The sequence below is a fragment of the Bactrocera tryoni genome, chromosome 5, assembly GCF_016617805.1.
Source record: "Bactrocera tryoni isolate S06 chromosome 5, CSIRO_BtryS06_freeze2, whole genome shotgun sequence".
Classification (NCBI taxonomy): domain Eukaryota; kingdom Metazoa; phylum Arthropoda; class Insecta; order Diptera; family Tephritidae; genus Bactrocera; species Bactrocera tryoni.
The window spans coordinates 29,335,852-29,355,553 of record NC_052503.1 but is presented as its reverse complement, the minus strand read 5'-3'; the positions used below and the strand labels follow the sequence as shown (position 1 = coordinate 29,355,553).

The 19,702-nt window shown below is 37.2% G+C and overlaps 1 long non-coding RNA gene across 1 annotated transcript; it reads right to left on the bottom strand.

Moving 5' to 3' along the window:
- Nucleotides 1–17,020: 17,020 nt before the first annotated feature.
- On the bottom strand, nucleotides 17,021–17,699 carry LOC120778620. The gene is made up of 3 exons (XR_005705571.1): nucleotides 17,491–17,699; nucleotides 17,154–17,390; nucleotides 17,021–17,096 (listed from the first exon to the last, which is right to left on the bottom strand). It is a non-coding gene; the product is annotated as an uncharacterized LOC120778620 (long non-coding RNA).
- Between the last annotated feature and the right edge of the window lie 2,003 nt (nucleotides 17,700–19,702).

The following is a 19,702-nucleotide window of genomic DNA, read 5'->3' as shown; positions in this document are numbered from 1 at the left end:
TTATTCACTTTTTTGCTGTATCTGTATTGGTTATGCTTGCTCGCATCTTTGAAATTGTACGCGCTGATAATAGAACGTGGACAATTATATGATAACTTCGTTCAAATACAAGAGATATTTAAATGTATAAGAGTTTATTAATGTGGAAATTAATCGGTTGTAAATATAAAGAAATTGGACTTAGTTGAAAATTTCAGTTCGGACTGAGTTTTCACATTGGTTTCTTAAGATCTCTAAACGATGTTATCGATAAATTTCAACTTTAGCTAAAAAGGTTTTTTTGTCCTGACACTTTTATCTATAATTTTTAGCTTCTTTGTATTGTCGTCCATAGATCTACAAAGATGATCGTTTTGTCTAAGTCATATTTGTCCACTTGGACTTTATTTTAAGCTCTTCGGCAATTCTTATCTTGTTGACGTTATTCCTGAACTTTCCTAGAATATTGCTAGAGTGATTTTACCATTTTCGTTCGAGGCATCATTTATATGTATATTCTATTTTCTGTGCTCTAAAAATGTTCAAGATTAAATACTTTTGGATTGGTCTAAATTTTACAATAATGTTATATTTATTACTCTTGTCTTCCGAGAAGACATTGGTGATGTGTGTGATCTTCGCTACTACCTTAGGGTGAAAACAATTTTTTCACCAGTAAAATCTATCGCCATAAACGGAGTCACTTGGTACCAAGTCCGAACTAACTAAAAGGTGAATGTATAAGAAGCTCCCAAACAAGCTTCAGGGGCTTATAATTAGTCATTATCGATGCGCTTGCCCTGCTTTTATTGTTTTCAATAGTTTGGCTTACGTTTTCGCCTGTATAGAAAAAACTATGGCGCTTTCTTTGGTGATATTCATCTTTAAAACGTGAAACGTAAAAACTTTAAAACTATCTGAGAAACTTTTTTGGCAACAAATTTTATCTTTCGAACGCCATATAGTTTAATCCTATAGCATCTATATAATGCGATATAAAGAACGAAAACCATCTATTGAAAATACGTTCGGTTTCTTGTAACTAGACTTTACATATCATAAGTCTCTCGTCAGATATATTGTTTCGTGTGACGCAAATGATGAAGTTGATTGAAATGATGCTGATAATTATTATACGGCCTGTGCGACAGACAGCATATTTAACTCAAACGACATCAACAGGTGCTGTTACAGACGAAATTATCACAAAAATAACCAAAATGGTTTCGAAAGTCCATAAAAAACTGATCCACATAGCTGACTAAATACTATATATAATAATATTTTATCAAAGGAACTTATTGGAAATATCGTTCACGAATGAGTAGGTATGTGAAAGCCATATTCTCACAGATATTGTACCTAGTTGTTGAAAACGATGGAAAAATTGCATGAGTTCTCCAAATTTGGTAACCAGCAAATAGCTTATTACACTTGATGTATGGGATTCAAGTCAACCTGCATGCCATTATAAATAATATAAAAACTACAGCCAATTAAAAAGGAGAGAAATATGAAGAATTAGTAAATACATTGGGATATATATCCTTAATAATTCAAACTGAGCTAATTGGGTCACTGTATGGAAACTATTTAACGAAAATAGAGATTTAAAAAAAAAAACATCTTTTGACTATAAAACCGGTTATAAAATCCGTTAAAAATATCGAGCTTGTCCTAAGACATGAACAGCATTTTGAAGAACGCATATACTTCAGAAGTGTAAGTGTAAAATTTTATAGATGGAAGAATAAATATTGTATATTTTCCACCACCTTGCCCAAGTAAACGTTTTTTAAAATCACTAAATGTTACTTTGGAGGATAAATTCCACCAGAGTCGGAGGTAGAAAAAGCTTTATTCAACTACATATAGTATAGTAAATAGACTAAAAATGAACCTGTTCAAATTTGGGTCAGACTGAGCCATGTAAACTGCGTGGCAAAATTTTCCTGCATGTAATTAAATTCCCAGAGTAAACGATATTTCATAAAATGTATTCTGCTAAGTTGATAGGACTTTCCTTAATTACTATGTCAAAATTTTCTATTTCTAACCAAATTTCGTGTGCGAAATCATAGCGAATGTTGGAAAAGCTGATTAAATTTTATCAAAAAACATAGTCTAAGAGTGGTATAAAGCCTTCAAGGAAGGTCGAGAGGTCGTTGAAGACATGCTTTGTTCTGGACGACCTTCGAATCCTTCAACTGATGAAAATATAATATTAAAAAAGTGCAGGATGTGGTCCTTGAAAATCGTCAAGCTAGTGTTAGAGAGATGGCAGGAGAGCTCGACATCTTTCGCGAGTCCGTTCGACTGATTTTGGTAAATATTTTAGGTGTAAAACGCGATCAATCACTGTATTCTCGAGATTTGGCTCCATGTAATTTTTTCTTGTTTACCAAACAAAAATTGGCGCTCCGTGGAACCCATAGCCAGTCGTATAAAGAGATAAAACAAAATTCGCTGAAAGTATTTCGAGGACTGGAAAAATCGTTGGCATAAGTGTACATCTGGTTACTTTGAAGGCTACAAAGTAAATATTGATGAATAAATAAATATTTTGCTACTTATTTACACTTTCCGGGAACGTTTTTGTCACAATGTATAACCTTTTTTATGCTCGTGGAATGTGTCATATCCAATGCAAACCTGGTTACGGAATTGGTCAAAATGTTGCAGAAGTGTGTTGGGAAATCTACCTTATCATGAACACAAATATTTGAGTGACACAAAGCTTTCATCGAAATCTTGCCTCAAGCAAGGTTTCCATCCAACATTATTAATAAAGACTACTCATAAAAATCGTTGCGTTGGTATCAGCAGAGCAGCAGCATTGCGAGGGTCGCAGCATCATTTAAGCATTGACTCAAGGCATTTTGATTAATTTTCGGGTATGAAGCGTGTCAGTGGGAGACTTGTACCAAATGAGATCGCACAAGAAGAATATTAATATAACGTCGAAACTGTCCAAAAATCTAGCGAATGAGTGGCATTGCAGGTCAATGCAGCAGAGGCGTATAAAAAGATTATTGGAAATTTGGATTAAGCGTTGAGATGCTTGCATTGGCGAGCGGATTTCGAAGCTGTTAATAAATAAATCTTACTAAAATCTTTAAAAACGAAAAAAATCATTCAACATTTGCCACCACCAGCTTTTATCGCAAGTATGTTACATACTCTCCTACTTCTTAGTTGAGGCAACATTATCTTTTATTGCATGACTACATTTTAATAAGTTACTTCCTGCAGACCACACTATCGTTTTAATGCCTGTACATACGTCAAAGCATTCAATGTCCTTGTGTTATTGACAGGCTATCATTATTGTGATCGTTATGGCATATCGGTGCGCCATAATATTTAGCAATAATAACAATTCACGAAAAATGTGCACAATAAAACGAAATAAAAGGGAATAAAATAAATTTCGTTAGGCAACAAAGAAGCGAATATCAGCACGCATACACACAAACACACGTACAGGCAGATAACGAAGCATAAACAAAGGCGCAGTGACAAGGTGATTGCGACAAGCTGCTACAACCGCCGCGCTGCTGCCAGCGAAAATATTTTGAGACATTTATACGAAACACAAATAAATACACAATGTGCCGAAAAGCGCTGGCGCTGAGGGTGAGGGCGGGTGGCGCGCATGAAATCAGCGCCAGCATTGAGTAACGAATTGTAAGTGAAGCGTAATTGACTCCGCCGCATCCGTCGCCGACGACAGATGACAATGCGCGTGCAGTGTTTCGCGCTGCGCCGCCGCGCCGCACTGCTCGGCTGCGAATGCCAATACTCGATTTCTGTTTTCTATCGATTTTTTTCGTCACACAAAAGAAATGCGCTCTCAGCTGAGGGTATGATTAAGAGTGTGCGCCTTTGGTGCTTTTGGTTGCTGCCGCTACACCAGGAAGTGGGTGGTGGGTCGCTCGGTTGGTGCGTTGGCAGTGGCAACAAAGGCAAAAATCGCAAATTATGGGATTTTCATAGCGTTAACACTGGTATAAATATGAAAATGGTCACACACTCACTCATACACAGCTGATCGACAAGTATATAATCCGGAGTATTTATGTGGGAGCGCTTGCCTATGTGGCGCTATGAAGCAGAAAAACTGCGATAAAAGATTATAAAATGTATTTCATGACGGCGCGACGTTCCGTAACCGTTACCATTCCACAACAACAACAACAAATGCTGAGCGTGCGTCTCCTGCTGGCAGCACCGTTGTCTGCGCTTTGGTGCGGTAGTGGGTGAATGGTGATTGCTGCTGCTGCCGCTCAGGGTGTAGGTGGGGGTTTGACGCAAGTTAGTTGTGTGGAATGAATGTTGCGACATCTGTTCCGGACATCTTTTAATAAAATTTTCATCTTTATTACCGAGCGATTGTTTTATTTGCTTCGCTCTGCACGAAGTGTTGACTCTTTCAATTGCCGACAGTGTGCAAAGTGTGATTTTTCATTAGAGTTATGGGGTCGGCTGAGCATGCGGTAACTGGCGAGTGTTGAGCTCTAAGTTGCAACAGTGAGCTCTAAGTTGCAACAGTGAGTTGCATAGTTGCGTGTGTGTGTATATATGGATACCTGACATTCTCACTTTTGTGTTCATGCTTTACTGACTATGTAATTGTCCTATGAGCGCTTTCGATAATGAGTTATTAATATTAGTAAGAGTGATTGCAAAACTTATAATTAATACAGGGAAATAAAGAGATGTCTAACTACGGCTTTGGTGGAGGAAATTTTATTTAACGAGTATCCACATACTAACTTTTAATTTATATTGCATATTTTGTTATATAATGTATATGACTTTTGCACGAATAACTTTTAAATTAGTCAACTTAGGTAGTTAAATTTTCCATAACAATAAATTAAGGTTCGGGAGTACCTTCAGCGATTGTGTAGCCAAAAAGTCAGCCACAATCAAGTTATAATGTGACGGCGCATTGTCGTTATGAAAAATCTACAAATTCGGTCATTTACGTCGAACCGCTTCTGGTAGAAACTTCGAAACCGTCAAGTAGTATTCGTTATTGACCATTTGAGTTTGAGGGATGAATTCGTGGTTAACCAACCACATTAATCAAAGGAATCGATGAATATCACCTTGATGTTTAACCGTCTTTGACGTGCCATTTTCAGTTTCGACACATTTTTGAAGCGTTTTCGCCATATTCTTGGACAGCCTCCACGTCATATCAGTAAACTACTTTTGGTCTCACATAATGAGACGTTTGATGAATGTAGGGTACTCAGTTACGTTGTAAAACAATTTCTATGACACCTCAACATCTTTTTTGCAAAAGATTCAAGACTTTTGCTGCTTGTTAAGCACAACAAGCATCATACCCAAAACATTAACCAAAATGTATTGAGTCGATCCATAAGAGATCTGGAAATAACCTACTATCTCTCTGATAGTAACACGACGATTCTTAAGTTTTCCTTCAATCCTTACGATGTTATGGTCTTTTACAGAATTGGATGGACTTCTTGCATGAGACAAGTTTTCGATGCCTTCACGACCATAATTGTGTTCGTGATAGAATAGACTTCGAAAAACACTCATACAACGTTTTGAAAGATTTCATGATTCAAAGCAAACTCATTATTAATTTTTTTTGTTCAAAGTTAAGAGCAACCTGATGATTGGACTGTTAAAATGCTATATGACTTTTATACGCATGGAATGACCGAAAAAATTGCCATAGGTTAAATCACAAAAATGTTAATGCTTAATTTATAAAAACACTTTTTTCTTAGTAAACGATATAAAAATACTTTCTTTCTGATGCAATTGTGACATCGTTTACTTTGATAATGTTTAATGCTGGTTAGTTATAAGGAGTCTAGAACAAGTTTTCACCCAAATTTAATCATTCTAAGCACAAATATGCACCGTTAATTAAAATTTTAATTTGATGTGAGTTTTGTGGTATATGGGGGCTCAGGGGAGTACTGACTCAATTCAATCCATTTTTAACACACAGATGTACTACTTTCAAGATAGGACTCCCTCTGAATTTCAATTATATATTTCACACTTTGACCGATATTTTTGGTATAAAGCCAATTATAAGCACTGGATCCACAAAAGTACCATTCGTACAAAGTTTTTACCTGTTATATGAAGTTGTTTTCGAATTGTATACTGGAAAGTTAAAGTTTCAAATGGCATTTTCATTTGTGTTATATGAGAAATAGGAGTTGCTGTTTCCCGATTTCGCTCATTTTCATATTGTAACATAAGAATGTCAAGGGAATGTCATGTACCAATTTTCGTTCAAATCGGTTGGCCGGAACTCGAGATATGTGATTTCATCTAAAAGTGGGCGCGTCACGCGCATTGTCCAATATTGACTCTAGTTCTGGCCGGACTCTTATATCATCTCGAGGATCATGTCTCTGGCGTATTTAGTTATTCATTTATCCCGTTTTTTAATAATTTGTAACAGCACCGTTATATGAGGAATGAGCGGGGTTATCATCTGATATTCACAGTGGTACACTTATTCACATAGGTGAATAATGGTTCTTGTAGTCTTAGACGTTCAAGATATTATATATGTACTCTTGTACTGTATGGCAGGGCCTCGCCTACTTTTAAAAAATGTTATGCCGTTAATAACAGTTTTGCATCTTAATTTGGTGCTTAGTTATGACACTTTATTTGTTTTCAATTAATGGGGATTTTTGGGCGTGGCAGTGGTGCGATTACGCCCCCCTACGAACTCTTACTAGTTTTTGCTCTGAATCAACATGCTACAAGAATATAAAAGCAGTCACAAATTTAGAAAGTGTTAAGAGTGTCTTTTGTAAAATATCTAGGCATCATCAGACGTGCTCAGCCAAAGCCTTTTCGGCTCTGCTGCCAGAGTGAAATAATGGAGAAGTGAAAGAAACTGTGCGGGGTCTAAAGTCGATTTTATATAGGTTTAGCAACCGAGCCCAGGAAATCGAAGACTGAGGGATAATGTCTCTAAAATGGATGGACTATACAAGCAAACTTAAATTAAATAAATTTAATTAAGAAAGTTTTTGTATCTAGCAACAATGAATTAGAATAAATTGTAACTTTTCATCTAAGAATTAATTATAAAAGTATGCTTTAGTAAGTCCAGCATCTTTTTTTGTTTAAATGTATTACTCAAACTATTATTTTCCTTGCCTTTTTCATGATTGGCTTGAAAACAGTCAAAATGGAATTGGCCAAGTCCCCTTAAAGCAAAAGACCTGCTTCTGCTACTATCAGCTTGAATGCGTTGAATGCTTTCGAATCTATGGATTCAGCGTATCCATAAGTAATCCGAATGGAGATGATGATGTCTATACACTATATTTGAATTGATTATACTACTATACTACATATTTGAATTGATTAATACTTGTAGAGATATGGTAAGGTGTGAATTGTATTCGTCTTAATAATATTTGAACAGGGCTTGATAGCAAGAATAACCGAAAGGATGAATTCTAAATTTATACTGATCCTTACTTTTAAAGTTGTATGGATGATTGAGGAATTGAAGTAAATCCAAACTTTCTTCTTTAGGGTTCCGTTTTTGCGATATTTGCTGTTGAAGTTAGACACATGATCAAAATTTTATGTCTTATGACTTTTTTGTTAAATAGTAATTGTACTTTGGTTTCTGGAGTTATCGAGAGTATTCAGAATGTTTAAGTTGACCTTACTTTAACCTAACAATCAATAAAACGATCATTTTCTAATATTTCAAAGCTTTATAAAGTATTTAGCTTAAATGGTTTGGAATTTCTCTTCTTTGGCCATATACTAGGTTGTCAAATATATGTCTTCCGAATTTTTGTCTTTTGAATTCCGCGGATATGTATAAAGCGCTACAGAGCTCGTATCTGGCAATACTATACATCTTTGAAAGGTCTTAACATAACCTACAAAACGACCCTATGCATGATTAGTTTGGGTATTGCGTTAAACAGTTATAGACGTGAAAACATGGAGTTCACTAACGACGAAATTCGCGCTATTTTAAAGTTTTCCTTCGTTAAAGGCAAATCCACTAGAAAAATGTTCCGTGAGATTAATGGAGTTTTTGGGGGATGGTACTCTATCACTTCGAAGTACGGAGGAATGGTTTCGACGATTCAGAGCGGGTGAAAACGACACCATGGATAAGCCAGCCGACGGAAGACCTGTGACGACGAATACTCGTAACGATCAAATCATGGAAAACATCAAGTTAGACCGGCATGTGGCATCTCGTGATATCGCCCAGTAGATGGGAGTTAGTCGCCAAACCATTTTAAACCATCTGCAGAAGGCTGGATACACAAAAAAGCTTGATGTTTGCGTGACGCATGATTTGACGAAAAAAACCTTCTGGATTGAATCAACGCCAGCGATATGCTGCTGAAACGGAACAACCTCCACTCATTTTTGAAGCGGATGGTGACTGGCGACGAAAAATGGATCACAAATGACAATATCAATCGTCCCAAACAGTGGCCAAGCCGAGATTGACGGCCAGGAAGGTTTTGCTGTGTGCTTGGTGGAATTGGAAGGCAATCATCCACAAGGAGGGGAATGAACTATGAACAACTGGACCGCTTAAAGCAGGCAATCGAGCAGAAGCGTCCAGAATTGGCCAACAGGAAGGGTGTAGTGTTCTACTAGGACAACGCCAGGACACACACTTCGTTGATGACTCGTCAGAAGCTACGGGAGCTTGGATGGGAGGTTATATCTCATCCAACATATAGCGCCAAGTGACTACCCCTGTTCCTGTCCATGGCGAACGCCCTTGTCGGTGTAAAGTTGAACTCAAAAGAGGCTTGTGAAAAGTGGCTGACCGAGTTCTTCGCAAATAAGGAGGGAGACTTCTACGAGGTGGGTGTTATGAAGATGCCGTCTAGATGGAAACAGATTATCGAATGAAACGGCGCATATTTGAACTAAATCTCATCACTGTTGCATTGAATAAAGACCAAAAGGCGGTAGGGAGATATTTGACAACCTTATACAAATAATAATTCACAAACCAGCCATACATACATACATGGTATATTAATCAGTTCAGTCTATTTTGATTTTATTTACGAATGAGTTCATTTCAACTTTACAGCTCGCCAGCCCAAAAGGACGACAACGCTTTAATTATGTATTTATTGCTATTGTCAGCAGAGCAGAAAAAAATGCATAATTGCTTTATGCTGCTGCATTTTTTACACACTTTGTGATTTTATAGAGTTACACAAACATAAACAACAAATTTATTGAGTTAATTTATGTCAGCTTTTATTACTTTCAACATTTCATGCGCCAAACCGTGAGTGGCCATGCATGTGAAATGCGTCGCTGTTTGTGTGCGTGTGCGTGCGTGCGTGCGTGCGTGTGAATTGCCGTTACTATGCGCATATAGTGCGTAGTAGCATTACATTAATAAATATTGTAATTGCATAATTTTTGTTAAGCGAATAATTTATACTCATTAAACATTTAAACATTGATTGAGTGGCCAATGGAGTGTCGCCGCCATGCAATGGAACGCTCGCCGGGATATGGATCTCACATACATTCAAAAGCACATCCACTTATTTGCGTGTAGTCCTTGAATGCTTTACATATTTGAACCGATATTGTTGTTGATTTTGTTCGGCTAACGGACATGCGTATGCGGCTTATTAAGGACGACAAATTACTTAAATAATTACCAATGAAAACCCAATTGAACCGAGTCGAGCATTCCATTAATTTATGCGGTTCGCTTTAATTGCCGCTGTTCGTGTGGTTGCAACGACCGGTGTATGCGGTTGCTGTTGTTGTTGGCGCTAGTCAATGTAATATTGTGATAATATTGCTGTTGTGTTATTATTGGCGTTGTTATTTTCGATTTAACTATCAAATATGAAAATGCCCAAAGCATACATACATACATATATTTATGCTGAATATATATCTATAATGCTCAGCTATATACACCTATATTTACACATATACATACATAAAAGTAACCAACAACAATTTCGCGCATAATTTAGTTGAAGTGGTGGCGTTAAATAATTGCAGTGAAATATGTGCAACAAAAACAAAAATGTATAAATTGAATTGGCCGCCTTTAGCGATTAAGCTATGCCAGTCTATTGTCAAGAATGAATATTATTATAATAACATATTATATTAGATAAAAGTCCGAATTTCCATGTAACACTAATATATTGGCCTTGTTAAGTGTTTAGTTTTTGTTCACAGCAAGCCTGCCACGTAGTTGCTGGTAGTATAATTCAAACTAAACACCCATCGCTTATAACAAGGATATAATTTGTGTTAATTAGAGCCAGCTGACATTAGAGAAAATATTATCATAACTTAGCAAAAGAGGAAGAGCTGTGTTTAGTCACAGCAGAACATCATATAAGTACTCTCGAGTTTTTTCGGTAGATAAGGATTTCCACAAAGTTTCTAACACTCATAAGTAAACGTCGGAGACCCCATAAAATGTACATATATATAAATTATCTGCGGGCATAGCTGATTCTATTTAGCCGCCTGCTTAGCTGTCCGCTTGTATATACCTGAAATAGTAGTCTCTAGTACAAAATATAGCTTGTGCTAGAACTGTAGCCGCCCGGTCTTCCCAGACGTTTTCGAGGCAAATTTTGTTCAGCAATGAGGTCCATTTCTGGCTAAATGGATATATTAACCAGCAAAATTGTCGTATTTGTGAGGAAGAGCTCACATTTCATTCAGAAAAAAACAACAGTTTGGGCTGGTTTGTGAGCCGGTGGATTCATCGGTCTATATTTCTTAATAAATGATGCCAGTGAGAATGTAACCGCCAATGAGAGCTGTTATCTCGTGATCCCGGCGTCTCTTCCTTCCCATCGCATCAATCAATGAATTTATTGAGGGAATACTTCAATGAGCTGATAATTTTATGTTTTGGGTCGGTTCTTTGGCCACCAAGATCGTGTTATATCACACCGTTACACTTTTCCTGAGGGTATATGTACATACAGTCTAAAGTCTATGCGGACTATCCCGCTCGATTCAGGCCTTAGAGTAAATATCACCCGTGTCATTCGCTATTTGCCAGTCGAAATGCTCGAATGACTCATCGAAAATTGGACTCAACGACTGGACCATCTGAGACGTAGCCGCGGCCAACATTTGAAAGAGATGATCTTAAAAAAACAAATTTCATAGGATCTTCAGTGCAGCGGAAATTACTGTTTTTATTTAATTTTGCTTACTAATTTACCTATTTAACCAAAGGTTGGCTTCATTGCTGAACAAAATTTTCTTGTGAAAATCGGGATCGGTGGTAATCTCATTCCGGGCGTATTCACTGAACGTGTGGTCGTTATTTGAGTATAAATCAAGGAAGAGCTGTCCAAAATACCAACTCCAAAAAAATATATAGTTTGTTTTTATAACCGATTGTTTCGGTTTTGCTTTCCAACCTGAAGCAGCTAAGTATATGGAATTTTTCGTCCTTTTACTTATCGAACACCAATCTCAAATATCCTAACTATATAATAAATAATTAATGTACTTAGTGCATATGGACATTATGTATTAAAATATATGGGCATGTACATAATACAAAACGCAGTGATTAAATACGATTTCACTCACTTTGAATAAAATTATTCGAAATCCAACTGAAAATGACACACGATGCCAATTAAAATGCGAATTTGTGGGCATTTACGGTTTATAGGCGTCACACGCACACACACACACATACAACACGGCGGAATTAACGGGCACAAGATATATGAGTTGTTATGATTACGAAAATCAAAAGTGGCAAATATTTAAAAAGCACAACAGCAAAACAAGGCATTATTTGACAGATACAAACAGAGAGATCTGCGCATAACGAAACAAAGTAAGGGGTTGGTGCTCGAGGCTGTATGTTTATATGTATGTTGCGACCGTTGTCGCCTTAAATTGGAAGGCAATTTGTATTTGGTCGGTTGTAACACAGAAAGCCGCCGCTGACTACACGACACTCCGTGGCAGTTGTTGTTGTTGCTTTTGTTATTTTCCTAGATTAAGCGAGTAGCAGCGGAGTGCCGAGCACCCTTCATTACCCGGAAGAACTGGAACAGCTTGACTGTCTGCTGCAGAAGGTGGCAATGCGCCCAACAGAAGTTGCAACACGCCGGCAAACGTGTGAACAATTTCGAATTATATTCGTACTTATGATTATTTGTAGATAAGTTTGAGCATGTGTGAGTGTGTGTGTGTGTTTATATATGTTTATGTATAGTATGCGTGTAGTCACTTGAGAAACGGCAGGCGAAAAAAGATGACTGAAAGTAGTAAAGGAAATTGACTTTACGCACTAGCACACACACATATCACACACACACAAACTTTATGCTATTTTTGGCTGGTTTATGTGTGTGTGCTGTTTTGACTTTCAGCGCAGCTCTTTCCTGCTGCCTTTTCACTAGTTTTGTTGTGATTGTCTGCGACACACTGGAAAAAGGGTTTAATTAATTTCATTTATTTTACAAAACACAATCATCTGACAACGCTGCAGTGGCAAATCGAGTGTTAATAAAATGAAAATTTATGAATGAGCACAAACATGAAAAGCGAACCCAGCGGCGGCGATGTGTCGGCATGTTGCAAGCAACCTTTGCTTGCTATTTGGTATTTCATTGGAGTCATTAGTCAAAATGATTAGCAATAAATTAATTGTGTGCGAAATACACTTCTGCATTTGGCATTCAGCTACAATTTATGGCAATTAATTTAAATTAAATCATAACAATAAAAATTTGAATTTCCTTTAACATGACACATTCGCTGCCGTGTCCGTTTGGCTTTGTTGTCTACCTTTGAATAATTAGATTTTATCTATGGTCGAACCCTGCGGAAGGGTTGAAAGGCAGTGACGAGGATCATGTCAATTGACTGAGTTTCGTGAGTTTGTATGTAGTATATAAATGAAAAAAAATTACATTATATCATATATTCAGCTGTAATAATATACATACGCAATTAGTTAACTATTTATAACGCTTCGCGATTGCTTTAATAAAGACAATCCGAAACTTTGTTGATCAATGTTAAGTACCGAGCTCACTTTCTCTATAATAATCTTCATGAAACTAGGAATAGTTTCTCTTAGTACAGGGTCCGGCACTCGAAGTGTAACCAATTAAAATAGCCATAATTTCGGTTTGGAAAATTATTTTTATTTATTTTTAAGTACAAAATGTGTAAAAATAATCACAAATTTAGGACTAATTCACTTCTTTTCGATGTGATCACCTTTTGCCTTAACTATGGCCTTGAGACGGTCAAAAGTGAATCGCAAGCTGCCCGAATGTGACTTGCCGGTATTTGAGCCCACTCAAGGACAATGGCTTTCTTCAGCATCTTGGAACTTGCTCTCCAAAATGGCACAGAGAGAATAACCCATTGGATTCGCATCTGGTGAATTCGAGGCGAAACGATTTTGTAGACTTGTGAACAATACTCCGAACTGTCATTCAGCAAATTTATAAACAGCTGATTCCAGTGCGACAGCTGCGCGAACGGTTTGAAGTTGGTTACACTACGAGTGCCCTGTATAGTGAAAAACTTTAGAGGTAAGATTTCCTAGAGAAGCTTTCTTATAGAGAACTTGGCCTAAATTACGTTTCCCAAAAAAATGTTTTTCATAAAAAAAATTGCTTCCGGTCTCAGTTCATCTAGCAGCTATATCCTATAATAGTCCAAATCATTTCGACAAATGAACAGCTTCTGGGTTTAAAAGTGATAGTGTGTGGATAGTGTGTAAATTTTCAGAACGGTATTCCAACAAGTGAGGGACTAGTGCGTGTATATGCAACCAAACAGATGGACTTGATTAAATCGACTCAGCTCAACATGCTGATCATATATATTTTATAAGGTCTCCGATGTTTTCTTTTGCGTTTTACAAATTTCGTGGCAATCTACTGCGTTCTGGGTATTATGAGACATGCTCCCTTAAATGAAGGGACGAACTCTTGGAAATACAGGATAGGATCTCATAATAACAGGTGGCGCAAAAATTACCTTCCGATGTTTTTTCGAAAATAAAAAACTTTTTTAAAAAATGAAAAACTTTAATTCTGCTTGTGGACTATTTTTATTTGGTCTTTTAAATTTTTTTACATTAAGTCGAGAATATGATATCATGTATGTACATAAATGGCCGCCGCCACAGTTGATTGTCACTTGAGCTTTTTTTATGGCCAGAACTTCCGGAGATAGGTCCTCACATTCTTGACGGATATTGTCTTTAAGAGCTGAAAGAGTCTGAAGATTGTTGACATAAGCCCGCGACTTCAAAAAACCCCACAAAAAGATGTCTGGAGCGGTCAAATCAGGCGATTTTGCTGGCCAGTGCAAATTGCCAAAACGGGAGATTAAGCGTCTGGGAAATGCATCCTTCAGTATATCGGTTGTGGCATGCACTGTAGCGTACCATTGTTTATTTACATGTATTTCGCATGTGTTTACTACACAAATGTCAAAACTGAACTGACATTAGAGGTCAATTGCAAAATTTAAATTGCATCTTCTGATCATCTTCTGACTTTTGCGCCACCCGTTAGAAGTAAAAATAAATTATTCTCCAATTGTCATGTTTAAAAGTTGATTTTCTTGTTGTGATCAGTGCATTCCTTTTCTTTCGGAACTAAAGCCATCTGATATTAGACTTTATTCAGAGTTTCCTGAACCTAAGCAATTACTAGTACTCATAATCATAAGTAGGTCTTAGAGATCGAGTGACGGGCAGGCTTAAACTTCATATCGTTTCAATAAAAGGACGTTACTAGGTTTACTAACTGTATATGTTTCTTATTCAAGCCCAGTTTTCACAACACCGGTGAAAACATATACATATTTCAAAGCTGTCGAAAAATTGGTTCGGAATTTGATGGAACCAAAAATATTAGCGTTATATTAACTCCACGACAAATGAAACAAGAATTCCTAAATGCTTACTAATATGTGGTCCAGGCAATATATATAAAGTATATAACTACTATATCATGAAGTGAACGTGTTGTAAATATTTTACATATACAGTAAAGATATCAGCGTCTTTTTTCCGATTACACTTTGACATATTACACAAAACCGTACACATCAAAATAGTAATAAACTTCTATTCTGGCTATAGGGGAACGTATCTAAGCAAACTTCGCCCTCAAAGTGAGAACGATGTTACATAGACTCTTCTGCTTCTTTTTCAATGGCTCAAAGTTTATAACAGCATGCCGGTCTTCGCCAACTGGAGAGTGTAGCCAGGTTTTTCTCCATCTGGTCTTTCCAACGGAGTGAAGCTCTTCCTCTTTCTCCGCTTCCCTCGGCGGGTACTGCGTCGAATACTTTCAGAGCTGCAGAGTGTTTTCGTCCGTTCGGATGACATGATCTAGCCAGCGAAGTCACTGTCACTTCATTTGTTGAACTATGTCAACGTCGTCGTATATCTTGTACAGCTCATCGTTTCAGTGACTGCGGTATTCGCCATTACCGATGCGTAAAGGACAATAATTCTTCCGCAGAACTTTCGCAGAACCTTTCTCTCGAAAACTCTTAACGCTGACTGATCAGATGTTGTAATCGTCCACGCCTCTACCCCATATAGCACAACGGAAATGATGAGTGGCTTGTAGAATTTGGTCTTTGTTCGCTGAGAGAGGACTTTACTTCTCAATTGCCTACTTAGTCCAAAGTAGCACGTCTTAGCATGATTTATGCTGCGTTAGATTTCAAGGCTAACGATGTTGTTGGTGTTATTGCTGGTACCAAGTTAAAGGAAGTAGTCTACAACTTCAAAGTTATGACTGTCAACAGTCACGTAGGAGTCTATTTAGCTCTGCAGCTGCTAATATTTTTTCCAGCAATAGAAGTCACATGAGAGGAAGTTTCCTTGTCTGAAACATTGCTTGGTACCGAAAGGCTCGCAGAGGTCCTTCCCAATCCTGGCAGCTTACACAGCCGTATTATCTTTGCGATGATACCAAGTTCAGACATAGCGGCATATAGGCAGTTCCTTTTCGTGCTGCCAAAGGCGACTTTAAAATCAACGAAAAGGTGGTGTGGGTCGATCTTCCCTTTACAGGTATTTCCCTGATTTTGCGCATGATGAGAATCTGGTCGATGGTAGATTTTCCAAGTCCAAAGCCACATTGATAAGGTCCAATTTATGCGTTAACACATATTACGCTCGATAACACCGCTTTGTTGTTCTTCCGGCGGGTAATTGTTATTCGAACCCCATCATAGTTGGGCAATGGAACATATATTCCATCGTCATCGATTGGGTTCGCCATCTTCAGATGTTACCCTTTCACTGCCGTTTAGCAGGCACGTAAAGTGTTCCCTCCATTACTTCAGTATGCTCTGAACATCAGCCACTGGATCACCACTTTGGGTCGCACAAGAGTATGTTCCGGTATAGAAACCTTCCGTTAGTCGCCGCATCTTTTCGTAGAATTTTTGAGCATTACCCATGCCGGTTGATGGAACCGGAGGAGGAGACCTCCAATCCGTTGGATAGATCTGACGAGCAGAGCCGTGGATACGTTTGGTATTGCCAACTGGCGCCAAAGATACAACATTATCGTCAGAATAAAAGGAAGCAAAAAACTAACTCTTCAATGTGCTCATGTGATTGGGGGGTACGTTACGTCCACACGCTGTACAATATTATATATTATATATTATATTCCAAATTAGACGGGACTTCATAAGATGTGATTAAGTACGGACCATATGCCTGAAATTCCTCTTCAAAAAATATGCGAGCCATATATGATATTCCCTTACTATTTCTTTTGTAATACAAACGTATGTACTATATATGTATAATATGTATTTATTATTTACATATGTAAATTGATTCAGAAATTATGATATGACACAATTTTAATTACCTACATCATGAGATGGGTTTGTTTACTTAGTAAAAATGACGGTTTGAATATACAAATTTCTTCACTACCACAACAATAACAAATTAGTTAAGAATCAACCCTTTTTGAATGAAATTGACAAGCAAATGTCAATCATACCTAACCAAGTAAGGTAAATAGATGAAATGCAAATAAAGTAATACATTTAGATGGCAACGCCTAAAACATAAAAAAAATAATTAAAATTAAATGCAAATCATTGCAATCGCATTTTACCTGTTTTTGACACAATGCATTTCAGGTTTGACGCTCAGGGTTGCAAAAATTTGCCCACTAGCGAGTGAGTACAAAAGTAGCTTTTTGCGCCAAGTGAAGACGAGACCAGTGATTGTGTGCAGCATTGAAATTTTGAGTTCAAACTGTAAAATCTTACTGTTTTCTCACCAACTTGCCATAGGCGAGATCTGTGGGTTGTTGCAATGATTGTTGAAAAATTCGGCGTGGCCTGCCCACCTATGAACTCGTGCAAAGGAAAATTCAGAATATTAGTTTTGTGGCATGTGGCAAGAACAGATACTCGGAATATATGTACCATATGTATGTATGCGCTTACCTTCAGCTAACTGGCCAGTTCGTTGAAATGACTGACAAGGCAACTGGGTTTAATTAAAAATGCCGGCCTTGGGGCACACGGTTGATGCGTGGAGGAGTCGGGATTAGTGCAGCTATAAGTCCGTTAGGCAGTCAGTTAGCTCAGCAGTCAATTCATTGCGGAAGAGTTGTCGAAAAAGTATGCAGAAGATGAGGGTTTGGACACCCGTTTGTGTGCTGCTAGACGAAAAGGAGGTAAGTGATTGTTAATAAATTAATTACCGTTATTTTCGCATACAAAGTAAGTATTTCAAAATATTTCTGCACGCAACTAAACTATTTGTTGGCATATAACTGTCATAGCTAGCAAGCATATGAAAAGTAGAGGTATATCGTCACCTAAAATGTAAAACAACATAACATCACTTTTCATACGTTTAAAATTGAAGGAAAAACGATATAATACAATAGTATACTCATATAGAAACAAAATTTGAGTTTCGGTTATAAAATGGTTATAAATTGGTTATATACTGGTTATATATTGGTTATATCTAAGAGCGGAAGTTGAAATTTTGCAGCTACGTATTTGTATAACGATGTAGTGAATCGTCAGCAATGAAAACCTCAATTTAAATTTTTTGATGATACGTTGTTTTGCATATTATCTGACGATATATACGTCTATATGTATACAAATGTACCATACTGTATATTTATAACATTTTATTTAACTACACATGCGTCAAATATGCATATTGGACCCAACAGCCGCGCATGCAATGAAAATACGAACATGAATTATAATCTCACTTTGCGTGATCGCCAACACGTGACCATAACTAATTTGTTTTTATTGTATTTATTGTAATAAAAGCAAGAAAAATTTCAAAAATATTTAACTAAGCATATGTTTGTATGGGTGTGTATGTGAGCATGCTAATTGGTTTAGTAAATTTCATAAATGCTTGTGTGTCGTCAGTCAGACAGTGTCAGCGCACACACACCCCTTTTCCATTGTTTTTGTTGTTGAAAAGTCAATTTCACTTGCCAATTGGGGATGCGACCACACTGATTACTATTGCATACTCGCGCTCATAAACGCAAACGCAATCTGTAACGAAACCACCAACGACATCACCATTGCCAACACCACCACCACCGCCGTAGTACTACATACCATCCACCAACACTAGCGCCGAGTCACGCGAAAGCGTTCGTAATTGGCGTGACGAAAGCCGTTTTGCAAGTGAAGTTTATAAATAATAATAAATACACATATAAATACATGTATGAAGTATGTATGTATGCCACATTGCCACAATATGTTGCACCATATTTAGCTGAGCGTTAAATAGCTGCCGCAGACAAAAGTGTAATAATTTGGGCATGGAAATTTTTTATTCATATGGCTAATTGACGCTGACAATAATTAGTTAATTTGTAAAATTTATTGGCGCTGCATTTAATGCTTATTAGACATATTGTAATATTCTGTAAAACTCTCAGAAATTGAATTAGTTATTATCAAAATATTTATACCCTCTATAGGGTATATTAAGTTTATCACGAAGTTTGTAACACCCAGAAGGAAGCGTCGGAGACCCTATATATATATAAATGATCACTATGTTGAGCTGAGTCGTTTTAGCTATAGCCGTCTGTCTGTCTGTCCGTCTGTCTGTATATATACGAACTAGTCCCTCAGTTTTTAAGATATCGTCTTGAAATTTCGCAAACGTAATTTTCTCTTCAAGAAGCTACTCATTTGTCGGAATTGCCAATATCGGACCACTATAACATATGGCTGTCATACAAACTGAACGATGGGAATCAAATTCTTGTATCAAAAACTTTCACATTTGACATTGTATCTTCACAAAAGTTGGCACAGGTTATTTTCTAAGGCAACAATGTGATTTCCGAAGATGATTTCAGATCGGTTAACTATAGCATATAGCTGCCATACAAACTAATTGATCGTGCCCTATGGTACGTTTTCCTTAAGCGATGAAAGAGGTTAAAAAATGTACAAGTGAAGTTAGACATTAAAGGCCAAAGCCACCAAAGTTCTGATTAACTTAACCAAGACTCCTTCCTTCGCGAAAGAACTTTTTTTTTTAACCAGTGTTTAATTTATCATATCATAGGCAATATCGCCTGTACTCTTCACTTATATAAGAAGTCAATTGAAAAGTCTCCGGCCTGACAAATAGATGGCACTACTGGAATTA